Source organism: Suncus etruscus, chromosome 7, assembly GCF_024139225.1.
Source record: "Suncus etruscus isolate mSunEtr1 chromosome 7, mSunEtr1.pri.cur, whole genome shotgun sequence".
NCBI lineage: Eukaryota > Metazoa > Chordata > Mammalia > Eulipotyphla > Soricidae > Suncus > Suncus etruscus.
Window position 1 is genome coordinate 121850590 of NC_064854.1, and position 14581 is coordinate 121865170.

Below are 14581 nucleotides of genomic sequence, written 5' to 3' on the forward strand. Positions count from 1 at the left end.
CCACTTGAGCAACACCAGGTCAACCTCAATAGGACCTCAATAGGAATGACTGTGAACACCGTGAGTATGGACATCCAATAATTTATTAAGATTACAATGAGGGGCCGGAGAGATAGCATGGAGGTAAGGCGTTTGCCTTTCATGCAGAAGGACGGTGGTTCGAATCCCGGCATCCCATAAGGTCCCCCGAGCCTGCCAGGAGTGATTTCTGAGCGTAGAGCCAGGAGAGTGTGGCCCAAAAACCAAAAAAAAAAAAAAAAAGAATTACAATGAAATAAAATACAAATTAACCATTATAACCATTAAGTTCTACTCACACTCAATAGAATATAAGGGTAAGGTGCTTGCCTTGCCCATAGTGGGTATACGAATCAGAAAAATGTATTATAGTTGTCTTTAAACATTTTTCAGGTGTTTGGGTCAAAAGTAAAGTTTCCTAAATGAATCTTTCACTACTTTTCTCTTAGCATTTCTTATGTTATATAATTACCTAAATTCCTTTTTTTTTTTTTTTTTTTTTGGTTTTTGAGCCATAGCCGGTGACACTCAGGGGCTACTCCTGGCTGTGTGCTCGCTCAGAAATCATTCCTGGCTTGGGAGCCATATGGAACGCCAGGGGATCGAACTGCCGTCCGTCGTGGGCTAGCTCGCACAAGGCAGATGTCTTAGCACTTGCGCCACTGCTCTGGCCCCAATTACCCAAATTTTTACTATTATTTGTGAGGCTTCATTCTCACTATAATTCAAACACCTTGCTCATGAACTGGGAGAATTAACATCATTAAAATGGCAATAATTTCCAAAGAACTATACAGACTTAACCAATCCCTATATGGATATCCATGACATTTCTCAAAAAAATAGATCAAACACTCCTGAAATTCATATGGAACTCTCAGCTTTATGAACAATTAATCTTTGATAAACGAGCAAGAAATAAGAAGCAAAGTAAGGAAAGCCTCTTCAACAAAAAGTGGTATTGGAAAAACTGGGTAACTACATGCAAAAAAAAAAAAAAAAAGTGAACTCAGGGGCCGGAGAGATAGTGCAGTGGTAGAGCGTTTGCCTTGCATGTGGCTGACCCAGGACGAACCTTGGTTCAATTGCTGGATTCCCATATGGTCCCCCAAGCTGGGAGTGTTTCTGACTGAATAGCCAAGAGTAACCCCTGAGCGTTACCGAGTGTGGCTCAAAAAAAAAACAAACAAAAATAAAAGTGAACTCAGGAACTTAACTTAAGGGCTACGCACAAAAGGCAAATCAAAATGGGTCCTTAATATCAGACCTGAAATCATAAGGTAAATAGAGGAAAACATACTCAGAACACACCATGACATTGAAGCTAAAGGCATTTTCTTTCTTTTTTTCTGGGGGGAGGGGTCACACCTGGCAGCGCTCAGGGGTTACTCCTGGCAGGCTCGAGGGGCCATATGGGATGCCGGGATTTAAACCGCTGTCCTGCGTGCAAGGCAAACACCCTACCTCCATGCTATCGCTCCAGTCCCTCTAAAGGCATTTTCAAAGATGAAACACCACTAACTAAACAAATGGAAGCAAAGATAAACAAATAGGACTACATTAAACTAAGAAGCTTCTGCACTTCAAAGAAAATGGTGACCAAGATACAAAGATTCTCCACAGAATGGAAGAAAATATTCACCCAGTACCCATCTGAGAAGGGGTTAAGTCTAAGATATATAAGGCCCTGGTAGAGCTTACCAAAAAAAAAAAAAAAAAAAAAAAATCTAACCCCATCCAAAAGTGGGATGAAGAATGAAAAGACATTTCCTAAAAGAAGAAATACAGATGGCCCAAAAGCACATGAAATTAATGCTCCATATTGTTTAATCATTGGGAGATGCAAATCGAAACGAGATATGTCTCACACCATAGAGACAGGCACACATCAGAAAGAATAAGAACAAGTGCTGGCATGAATGTAGGAGAAAGGGAATCTTGTTCACTGCTGGAAAGAATGTTGACTGATGGTCCAGCCCTTTTGAAAATTACAGACTTTCCTCAAAAGAAACAAAACAAAACAAAACAAAACAAAAAACTAGAAATTGAGTTTCCATGTGATCCAGCAATACCACTCCTAGAATTAGAAGCCCAAAATCGTAATGCAGTAAAATCCTTTGCATTGCTATGTTCATTGCAGCACTATTCACAATAGCCAAAATCTGGGAACAACCCAAGTACCTGAGAAAAGGTAAGTGGTTAAAGAAACTGGTACATCTACATAATGAGATACTATACAGCTGTTAGGAAAAATTTAATCATGAAATTTGCTTATATGTAGATGAATATGGAGAATATTATGCTGAGCATATGCTGAGCAAAATGAGTCAGAGGGAGAGGGACACACTCATTTGTGGAATAAATATATATATTTATTATAAATAAATAATAAATAAATACTATATAAAATATAGTATGGTAATAATATCCAGAGACAATGGAAATGAGGGCCAGTAGGACTCTGGTAGGAAGCTTGCCACAAATAGTGAGGGAGTGCAGTTAGGACAGAGAAGGGACCACTAATTTTTAATTTTTTTCTTTAGTAAAGTTAGCAAAAATTTTATATACTTTTTTAAAACTCTGTGATTACAAGGTTGTTCATAATACAGTTGGTTTTTTCTTTCGACAATTGCAAAGTTGTTCATGACTGAGTTTTAGTCATACAATATAAAATACCTTCATCAGTGTACATTTCCTGTCACCTATGTCCTCAGTTTCCAGTTGTTTTTTTTTTTAAAGGGAGAGCGTGAACACAGTCCCCCACTACCACAAATTGTGCAGTCGAGTTTCCCACATTTGGGGAAATCGCAGGGGTCAGCACACCCAGAGTGCAATAGGTGAGCCTTGTCCTGGGGAAACAACCTTCTTGATCATGGAATCATCCCTGCCAGGTAAGTGTGTTTATCTTTCTTTCCCCTATCTTCCTTCTGTCCTTCTTTCCTTCCTTCCTTCTTCCCTCCTTTCCTCCCTCCTTCCCTCCTTTCTTCCCTTCTCACCTTCCTTCCTTCCCTCCCTCTTTCTTCTTTCTTTTTATCTTTCTCTTCCTTTCTTTTTTCCCCTTTAGATGTCCCTGCCAGCTAAGTATCAGTTTTCCTTTCTTTCCCTCTTTCTCTCTCCCTTTTTTCCTTCCTTCCCTTTTTTTTTTTTTTTTTGGGGGGGGGGTCACACCCAGCAGTGCTCAGGGATTGCTCCTGGCTCTACATTCAGAAATCGCTCCTGGCGGGGCCGGGAAGGTGGCGCTAGAGATAAGGTGTCTTGCAAGCGCTAGCATAGGACGGACCATGGTTCGATCCCCCGATGTCCCATATGGTCCCCCCAAGCCAGGGGTGATTTCTGAGCGCTTAGCCAGGAGTAACCCCTGAGCGTCAAACGGGTGTGGCCCAAAAACAAAAACAGAAAAAAGAAATCGCTCCTGGCAAGCTCAGGGGACTATATGGGATGCCGGGATTCAAATCACCATTCTTCTGCATGCAAGGCAAACACCCTACCTCCATGCAATCTCTCCGGCCCCTACTTCCTTCTTTTTTCCTTTCTTATCTTTCTTTCTCTCTTCCTTTCTTTTTTTTCCTTTTTAGACACTATATTTTGCAATACTTTTATTAAGGGATATAATGCCTCCCTCTTTATCTCCTTTCAGCACCCAGTTCTTTTGGTTTTTTGTTTGTTTGTTTGTTTGTTTGTTTGTTTTTGGGTCACACCCAGCAGCACTCAGGGGTTACTTCTGGCTCTGCACTCAGAAATCACTCCTGGAAGGTACGGGGACCATACGGGATGCCGGAATTCAAACCACCATCCATCCTGGATCGGCTGCATGCAAGGCAAAAGCCCTATCACTGTGCTATCTCTCAGGCGCCAATACTACTTTTTAAAAATATCTTTATTTAGGCAACATGATTACAATGTCTACAGTTGGATTTCAGTTATAAAAAAGTAATCCCCCCTCCACCAGTGCAACATTCCCACCACAAATGCCCCGTCCCCCTCCACTTCCCCCCCCCCACCCTCTGTTTATATTCGAGTCAGGCATTCTATTTCTTTCACTCACTAGCATTGTCATGATAGTTGTCACTGTAGTTATTTCTCCAACTGGACTCACCACTCTTTGTGGTAAGTTTCATATTGTGGGATGCTCCTTCCAGCCCTCATCTCTGTTGTCTCTGTATTATTACAATAATGTCTTTTATTTATTTTTTATTAGCCCCCCCTTTTATTTTTCTTAAAGATATTTTTTATATCCCACAAAAGAGTGTGATCACTCTATGTGTATTTCTCTCCTCTCTGACTCATTTCATTCAGAATAATACTCTCCATGTCAGTAATTAAAAAAATATATACAGGGGCAGGAGCAGTGCAGCGGTAGGGCGTTCGCCTTGCACGCGGCTGATCTAGGACAAACCCTGGTTCAATCCCCCAGTGTCCCATATGGTCACCCAAGCCAGGAGTGATTTTCTGAGCACATAGCCAGGAGTAACCCCTGGGTAACCAGTTGTGGCCAAAAAAACAAAAACAAAACAAAACAAAAAACTAAACAAAATGTATATTATAGGGCTGGAGTGATAGTACAGTGGTAGGATGTTTGTCTTGCACACTGCCAACCTGAGACAGACCCCAGTTTGATCCCCAGCATCCCATATGATCCCCCGAGCCTACCAGGAGTGATTTCTGAGTGCTAGCCAGGAGTAGCCCAGGATGTATACACATACAATCTGCCTTCTCATCCTCCAAAACAGAAATGTAAGAAAAAGGGGCTGGAGCAATATATAGTGTGTGGGGCATTTTCTTTGCACACAGCTGACCTGGGCTCCATCCTAGCATCCCATATGGTCCCCCCCCCAAGTGAGTCCTCAGTGCAGAGCCAAGAGTAACCCCTAAGCAGCACTTTGTGTGACCTCAAAATAAAAACAAAAACAAACAAAATAAAATATGAGGATAAGTTAGAAACATGTTGAAAATGGCCAGGGTTATAGCTCAGTGGTAGAACATTTGCCTTAAATATTAGAAGCCTGGATTTCATCCTTGGTATCACAATAAAAAAACCAATTGAAAAACAAAAAAAAAATTGAAGATGGTTCAGATTATGAAACTTGAGTTGGAGAGATAATACAGGAACAAGGTGTTTGCCTTGTAAATGACTGACCCCAGTTCAGTTCCCTAGCTCCAAATATGGTCCTTCAGGCACTTCTCAGAATAATCTCTGAACAAAGAGCCATGAGTAAGCAATGAGCACTGTTTTAGTGGCCCCCAAAAAGGAAGGAAGGAGAAAAAAGGAAAGAGAAGAAAAAGCACAAAGCACGACAAATGTGCAGCCCCTAAAACAAAAATAGATCCAAGAAGGAGGAAACTACTCATTCATCATAATATGAATAGTCATCTTTATGCATAAAATGAGTCAATCATGTCATAGGAGCAAACAGGTAAAAAAAATCAAAAGAAAACTTCAGTTATCAATATATTACTTAAATGAAATACATATAATAGTCTCTTTCTCCTGTTCCCCAATGAAAGAGAATCAAACTCCAACTAAATGGTCTAACAGCAGTGCAAATATTTTTTTAAAAAATAAGTAAAGAAGACAGGCCGGAGAGATAGCATGGAAGTAAGGCGTTTGCCTTTCATGCAGAAGGTCATCGGTTCGAATCCTGGTGTCCCATATGGTCCTCTGTGCCTGCCAGGAGCAATTTCTGAGCCTGGAGCCAGGAGTAAGCCCTGAGCACTGCCGGGTGTGACCCAAACACCAAAAAAAAAAAAAAAAAAAAAAAAAAGTAAAGAAGAGAGGCCAGAGCGGTGGCACAAGCGGTAAGGCGTTTGCCTTGTGCGAGCTAACCTAGGATGGACCACGGTTCGATCCCCCAGTGTCTCATACAAGCCAGGAGCAATTTCTGAGCACATAGCCAGGAGTAACCCCTAAGTGTCACTGGATGTGGCCCCCCCCAAAAAAAAAGGAAAAAAGAGGAAAGAAAAGGAAAGAAGGATAGAGGAGGAGAGGAGAAGATAAGAGAGGGGAAGCGAAAAGAAAAAGTGGAAGGGGGAAGGGGAACAAAGAGACAGGGGGAGGGGAGGAAAGTGAAGGGAAAGACAGTCTTGGGCACTTTGGTGGGGTTACTTTTGGTACAGTGTAGTAAGTACAAAAAAAATCCCATAAATGTAATACTACTGTATCCATATTACCTAAACTACAAAAGAACAAAACCCAAACCCCAGTGAAGATAAATATTATTGAACAAGGTACAGTACCTAGAAGATACCTAGCTCAGTTGTAGACAATATAGAAAATACTGATTAACAAAATTAATTTCATAGAGCTATATTCTAGTTTGTGGAGCAGGGGGAAAGTTTCCTTTGTTCTTCTGAAACACATGTGCCTGTCACTCAGACAGACTGAAATGTACACCAGTTCTTAACCTAGGCCTCATCAAATTTTGTTATTTAAAGCCCACTCCCTAATTAGCTAAAATTATAAAACACATAAATCATTCACCTTGTGAATAATATTAAATAATTATAAAATATTATCATTATGTTTAAAACTAAACCATAAAAGATGAAGCCAAAAGTATAAAGATAGGGGGGCCGGAGTGGTGGCATGGATCGATAAGGTGTCTGCTTTGCCGGTGCTAGCCAAGGATGGACTGTGGTTCGATCCCCCAGCGTCCCATATGGTCCCCCGAGCCAGGAGAGATTTCTGAGTACAGAGCCAGGAGTAACCCCTGAACATCACGGGTGTGGCCCGAAAACCAAAACCAAAACAAAACAAAAGAAAACCGTCTAAAAAAAAACAAAACTATAGGGCCCGGAGAGATAGCACAGTGGTGCTTGCCTTGCAAGCAGCCGATCCAGGACTAAAGGTGGTTGGTTTGAATCCCGGTGTCCCATATGGTCCTCCGTGCCTGCCAGGAGCTATTTCTGAGCAGACAGCCAGGAGTAACCCCTGAGCACCACCGGGTGTGGCCCAAAAACCAAAAACCAAAAAAAAAAAAAACAAACAAAACTATAAAGACAGATACAAGTAAAACAAACAAATAGACTTAAAAATCTCCAGTTTCCCCCCTGAGCACTGCCGGGTGTGACCCACAAAAAAAAAAAAAAAAAAAAGGACAAGACTAAATATTAGGGCCCGGAGAGATAGCACAGCGGCGTTTGCCTTGCAAGCAGCCAATCCAGGACCAAAGGTGGTTGGTTCGAATCCCGGTGTCCCATATGGTCCCCCGTGCCTGCTGGGAGCTATTTCTGAGCAGACAGCCAGGAGTAACCCCTGAGCACTGCAGGGTGTGGCCCAAAAACCAAAAAAAAAAAAAAAAAAAAACTCCAGTTTCTTGGAGTTGTAGTTCAGCATTATAGTATATGCTTTGCACATATGAGACCATGGGTTCAGTCCCTGACATTACCACACAAAAAAGACAAAATAAGAATTCCCTTTTCAGAAAAAAAAAAAATCACTTAGCAACTAAGTTCCCTGTAAATTCACCCTTTTTTTTGAAACCCCCCCTTTATAAAAACAAACAAACAAAAAAAATAAGTCCTTTTCTGGGGCCAGAGAGATAACACAACAGTAGAGCATTTGCCTTGTAAGCGGCTGACGCAGAACCATCGTTTGTTCAAATCTCGGCATTCCATATGGTCCCCTCTGCCTGCCAGGAGCTATTTCTTAGCACAGAGCCAGGAGTATAACCCCTGAGCGCCGCTGGTGTGGCCCAAAAGCCAAAAACAAAAAAACAAAAAGGAAGTCCTTTTCTACAGAAAAAATATGTCTTCCTGTTCAACAGATTCTCTAAGCTGTTTCCACACAATCCATGAATACAAGGAGCAAGGGGGTGGGGGAGATTTTGGGCACCTCAAACAAGGTGGAACTGAACAAAAATATTTGGGAGGATAGTGTTGTGTACACACAAGTACTGGTTACAGTATGAAGGAACTAAACTAAATGGAGTATTTACAGACTGGATTCCCTATTTTTTTTGCGGGGAGGGAGGGCTAAACCAGTGGTACTGCTGGAAATATTTGGGGGGTCAAGCAGTGCCTGAAAATCAAACCCAAGGACTCCCAAATGTAAGCCACGTACACTGTTCTTTTGAAACATCTCAGTACATTTTACCTTATTTTAATGAGGGCCACACCCAATGGTAGGTGCTCAGGAGCAGTGAATGCCAGGGATCAAACACATTGCCTTGCACATATTAGGCATATGATCTACCATTTTCCTCTGGCTCTCACATACTACAATTGGTAGAGGAAGATAGTGACTTAGGCTAGCTGTGTGGCTGCAAAACAGGAGAAAAATCATGAATTCCAGAGCCTTACTGAAGATGAAATCTATTGTTCAGAGACAGAATCAATGTTTGCTCAATAAACATCAAGTAATAGAGGGCTGGAGAGATAGTGTACTGGGTAAGGCAGTGTTCTTGACCTCTGTTCAATCCCCAGCACCCCATATGGTCCCCTCAACCCAGAAGAAGTGATTCCTGAGAACAGAGCCAGGAGTAGGCTATGAACATCACTAGATGTGGCTTCAAAACAATCAAATAATATAAATCTACAATTACAAAAGACAAAGTCTTAAGAAATAATTTAATCTATATGAATAAGGGCACTGTCATGGATCTCAAAACCATACAATGTCAGAGTTGTAAAGTATCTAATCCAATTATGGCAAGTAGGTTTCATCTCACAAGGCAAGTTTATTTGATGTTACTAAATTGATTCCACCTGAATCATCCTTGACTCCTTCCTCTTTTTATTACTCACATCTACTTCATTAACAATGCCATCTGTTCTCTCACCCACCTATTTTTTTGAATCACTTTACCCTTCTCCATCTCCACTGTTATCCTAGTCTGAAGAGCATAATTTCCTGCCGGGATGATTGCAGCAGCCTCCAAACTATCTACCCACAGTCATTCTTGCTCCACACATCAATCTATTCACACAGTTCTCAGAATGATATTAAAATTTTGGATGAATATCTTGGCAGTTTCTGACAAAATTTTATATGTGAACTGCTTTTAATCTAGGCAACAGTCCCACTTCTAGGAGTGTTTTAGAAAACCATATGTATGCATATATCATACATATACATATAGTAATCTTATGTATATATGTAACATATACATGTGTGTACATATAGATACGGGCATTCATTGTACTAGATACATAATAGCAAAAAAAAAGAAAAGAAAAGCTGGTTTACAAAAAGAAACAAGTTCTGGACCTATAACAGTGCCACTGGGTGTGGCCCAAAAACAAAACAAAAAAATCTCAGCTGGGGGGGCTGGAGAGATAGCATGGGTTTGCCTTTCATGCAGAAGGATGGTGGTTCGAGTCCCAGCGTCCCATATGGTTCCCCGTGCCTGCCAGGAGCAATTTCTGAGCGTAGAGCCAGGAGTGACCCCTGAGCACTACCAGGTGTGACCCAAAAACAAAAAACAAAAAAATATCTCAGCTGGGGATATGGGCAAAGTAATTTCTCTTCTTAAATAAAACAGCTGCATTTTTTTTTCCAGGGGAGCTGAACATTCTAAATAGTGCTCAAGGTCAATTCCTGGGTCTATGCTTAGGCATCACTCTTGATAGTGCTCGGGGGATGATATGTGGTGCTGGGCATCAAACGTGTTAGTTGTACACAAGGACAAGTATATTAACCCTAAAACTACTTCTCTGGCCCCTATTTTTCTTAAAGTTGTGTGTGTGTGTGTGTGTGTGTGTTTGGGCCAGCCACACCCTGCGGTGCTCAGGGGTTACTCCTGGCTCTGCACTCAGAAATCGCGCCTGGCAGGCTCAGGGGACCATCTGGGATGCCAGGGATTGAATCTGGGTCCATCCTGGATTGGCTGCGTGCAAAGCAAACACCCTACCGCTGTGCTATAGCTCCAGCCCTAAAGTAATATTTCAATTGAGATATAGTTTGCATACAGTTCATCATTTAAGAGTTCTAAAATATTTCATCGATGTAAAAAGAATCCCTATACCCATGAGCCCTCTCTCCACTCCCCCAATCTCCATAAGCCTTAGGCTACCATTAACTTATTTTCTCTAGGGGGCAGAGTGATAGAAACAGGAAGGGCACTTGCCTTGCACACTGCCAACCTGGATTTAAACCTCCAGCATCCCCGATGGTCTCCTGATTTGGCAGTCAGGAATAACTCCTCAGCACTGCCAGATGTGGCTCCAACCCCCCCCCCAAATTTATTTTCTCTACTATAGATTTTTCTATTCTGAATATTTAATATAATGGAATATATAATAGTTAATATTATAATATTAATATATTAATAATATAACGGTTAATAAATGGAATATACTATGTGGTGATTTATAGCACAGCATCAGTATCACCAAGTGTGACCCAAAGAAACAAAGTAAAGGGATAAAAAAGCAGAGAAACACATACTTCCTTGTGGAGTTTATAATCTGATAGTGATGACGATCAATAAACAAACATCCTAGAATATAATAAAGATACAGAAGGCTCTAAAGCATATTGATCGAAAAAAAAAGAGCTCACCACTTACTTTTGAGGCTACAGGCAGCTGTGAACAAAAAAAGCTTTTGCTACTTTATTCAAAGCTTTATGTTTTATTTACACTTCGTATTTTTAGCTCTAAATATGCTTGTATTTAAAAAAATACCCTGAGAAATTGTAAACACAACTGTCTTCTAACAGGAAACACTTGTTTAGTTTTGTATTAGTCACGGTAGTAAAATCAGACAAAATAGTCTATACATATTAAAGCAAAACAAAATAAAAATAGGGGCCAGAGCAATAGCCCGTGGGTAGGGCATTTGCATTGCATGTGACCGACCTGCTTTCGATCCCCAGCATCCCAAATGGTCCCCTAGTCTGCCAGGAGTGATTTCTGAGTGCAGAGCCAGTAATAACCCCTGAGCGCCAATAGGTATGGCTCAAAAACCAAAAATAAATAATAAATATAAAAGACAGGGACTGGAACGTAATTCTGGTTATAAAAGGAAGTTTCGGGGGCCAGAGAGATAGCATTCGCCTTACATGCAGAAGAAGGCTGTTGGTTCAAAGTCCAGCGTCCGTGTTTTTTACACTGACTGTATAGAAAGAGGAGGTACAGTAAATGCACCCCATATATACCTCACCCCAGGCTCTTTGCCTGGTCTGTATTGTAACTTGGGGGACAAAAAAAAAAAAAAAAAAAAGCCCAACATCCCATATGGTCCCCTGAGCCTGCCAAGAGAGATTTCTGAGCGTGGAGCCAGAAGTAATCCCTGAGCGCTGGCGGGTGTGACTCAAAAAAACTAAAAAAAAATTTAAAAACATTAAAACAAAAGGAAGTTTCTTTCTAGTTTCTGAATACAGAAGAAAAAAATCTGAGTGAAGGTTTGAACTAAAGAGCCTCAATTCTTTCCTGAAATTGACCAAAACCATCTGCAATCTTCAGAAATTTGTACATAATTTAAATAACTATGATCCATCTTAAACGTACAGGTGAATGTAAAGACAGAAGTTAAAGAAAGGAAGTTATTAAGGAATCTAACAGCCAGAGCAATAGCACAGCAGTATGGCATTTGCCTTGCAATGGGCCAACACAGGACGGACCCCCGAGAATCCCTGCATCCCATAGGGTACCCTGAGCCTGTCAGGAATATTTTTTTTTGTTTGTTTTTGTTTTTGGGCCACACCCAGCGGTGCTCAGGGGTTACTCCTGGCTGTCTGCTCAGAAATAGCTCCTGGCAGGCACGGGGACCATATGGGACACCGGGATTCGAACCAACCACGTTTGGTCCTGGATCGGCTGCTTGCTATCTCTCCGGGCCCAGGAATAACTTCTGATTGCAGAGCCAGGAGTAATTCCTGAGTGCTACCGGATGTGACCCCCCCAAAAAAAAAGAAATTTAATAGCCAAAGGGCTGGAGAAATAGTACAGAGGGCAAGACACTCATTCTGCTTGCATTAACTCTAGTTTAACACCTGTTTCCAGGGCCGAAGTGATATCACAGTAATAGAATGTTTGCCTTACACGTGGCTGACCAGGACGGACCTGGGTTTGAGCCCTGGCATCCCTTTTGGTCCCCTGAGCTTGCCAGGAGCGATTTCTGAGCTCCAAGCCTTGGGGTGTGGCCCAAGCCCCGGCTCCCCCCCAAAATCCTGTTTCCAATTATGGTTCCCCAGCACTACCAAGAAAAGTACCTGAGCACCACTAAATACACCTCAATCTCACTCTCCTCCACATATGCAACCCCCCAAAAGAATGCTGGTTTCACTAAGTAGGGTGGTCAACAAACTTTATAAAACTTTCCATTTATTTGAAAATAGACTTTTGGTTTTTATTCGAAAAGTTTTTTGGTTTCTAGTTTCAGAAAGTTACATTATGAGGGAGAAAGATAGTAGAGATAGGGAGCTTGCCTTGGACATGTCCGACCCAGATTCAGTCTCAGGCATATCATGTGGTTTACCCGAGTCAGTCAGGAGTGATTCCTATGTGCAGAGCCAGGAGTAACCCCTGAGCGATCCCAAATCCAAACTCCCCCCAAATAGCAACAACAACAACAACAAAAAGTTCATTTTAGGGCTGAGAATGTGGCTCAAAGGTCGAATGCATGCTTCTCATGCATAATGAGCCTGAAATTCAGTTCCTGGCAACATACACACATTGTGGCTATTTATTCAGAATTAGGATTAACTGGGCTAACATTCAATTTAAGACAGAGATCTGGGCTGGGAAAGAGTTAAGGTGCTTGCTTTGCATACAGCTGACCTAGTTCCATCCCCAGCACCAACTGGTCTTCCAGCAACATTAGGAGCAACTCCCAAACACAGAGCCAGGACTTAGCACCACCCCCTCCAGCACCCAAACTTCCCACCACACCGTCCCCCTACCCCAAAAAAGACAAGAGATCTGAGTAGATATTCAAGAAACTTACATTTTAAATTGGCTTTTGCTTTTTTTAGGCCATACCCAGCTGTGCTCAGGGCTTATACCTCGCTATGCACTCAAAAATCACTACTGGCAGTGTGTAGGGGACCATTTGCAATGCCAGGGACCAAATCCAGGTTCGCACCTTGCAAGATAAGTACCTTATCCACAATACTATCTCTTCAACCCAACTTGGTTATATTTTTTATTTACTCTCCCACTTTGTTACATTTATACTTTTTTTTTTTTTTTTTTTTTTTTTTTTGGTTTTTGGGCCACACCTGGTGGTGCTCAGGGGTTACTCCTGGCTGTCTGCTCAGAAATAGCTCCTGGCAGCATGGGGGACCATATGGGACACCAGGATTCGAACCAACCACCTTTGGTCCTGGATCAGCTGCTTGCAAGGCAAACGCCGCTGTGCTATCTCTCCGGGTCCTACATTTATACTTCTATAAAGTTCAAGAGATAAATCTACTCCAAACTCATCAAAAAATGGGAATATGAACAGAATACAGATGGCCAAAAAAAAATACAGATGGCCAAAGGACACATAAAAAATGTTCCATATCATTTATCAATAGAGAGATGCAAACCAAAACAATGAAGTATTACTTCAAACCACAGAGAATAGCACACATCAGAAAAGAGTAAGAACAACCAGTGCTTGGGGCCGGAGAGATATAGCATGGAGGTAAGGCGTTTGTCTTTCATTCAGGAGGTCATTGGTTCAAATCCCAGCGCCCCATATGGTCCCCCATATGGTCCCCCGTGCCTGCCAGGGGCAATTTCTGAGCCTGGAGCCAGGAATAACCCCTGAGCACTGCCGGGTGTGACCCAAAAACCAAAAAAAAAAAAAAAAAAAAAAGAACAACCAGTGCTGATGTGGATGCAGAGAGAAAGAAAAGGGGTGGAATTATGGGAAGGTACCTGAAAAATTGATGGTGGGAAATGAACATTGGTGAAGGTGTGGGTATTGGAACGTTGTATGATGGAAACTAAATTATCAACAACTTTATAACTCTGTATTTCATGAAAATTTAATAATAATTATTAAAAAGGGGGAAAAAATCTCATGTGTACCAGAAAGACTCATTCCTATAAATTAATAACAAATTATAGAATCAGGGGCCGCAGAGATAGCACAGCAATAAGGCGTTTGCCTTATTGGGTTGGATTACTGGTATCCCATATGGATTACTGGGTTGGATTCCTGGTATCCCATATGGTCCTCTGAACCTGCCAGGAGTGATTTCTGAGCTCAGAGCCAAGAGTAACCCCTGGTTGCCACCAGGCATGGCCCCAAAACATAACAAAACAAAAACAAAACAAATTATAGAATCAGAGCAGAGATTTTTAGCAGAAAAATTGAGATAGTTCTAAGCAATTTAGAGCAAAAATCATTGCTAAAGTAAGAAAAAGTCCTTTTTTAATTTTATCATCTCAAACTTCGTATTTATAAATATTGTGTCATGGATTTCAATATACTGTAGGACGTTTTAAAAAATGGTTGAAGTGGGCCCGGAGAGATAGCACAGCGGCGTTTGCCTTGCAAGCAGCTGATCCAGGACCAAAGGTGATTGGTTCCAATCCCGGTGTCCCATATGGTCCCCTGTGCCTGCCAGGAGCTATTTCTGACCAGACAGCCAGGAGTAACCCCTGAGCACCACCGGGTATGGCCCAAAAAC

At 41.7% G+C, this 14581-nt stretch overlaps 1 protein-coding gene and 2 non-coding genes across 3 annotated transcripts in view; 1 reads left to right on the forward strand and 2 right to left on the reverse strand.

Moving 5' to 3' along the window:
• PRKAR2A (protein kinase cAMP-dependent type II regulatory subunit alpha) overlaps positions 1-14581 on the reverse strand; it is a 102814-nt gene that overhangs the window by 55061 nt on the left and 33172 nt on the right. The gene's annotated exons all lie outside the window — the stretch shown is intronic.
• On the reverse strand, positions 2754-2917 carry LOC126014717 (U1 spliceosomal RNA). The gene has a single exon (XR_007497717.1). It is a non-coding gene; the product is annotated as a U1 spliceosomal RNA (small nuclear RNA).
• On the forward strand, positions 11028-11162 carry LOC126014820 (small nucleolar RNA SNORA51). The gene has a single exon (XR_007497807.1). It is a non-coding gene; the product is annotated as a small nucleolar RNA SNORA51 (small nucleolar RNA).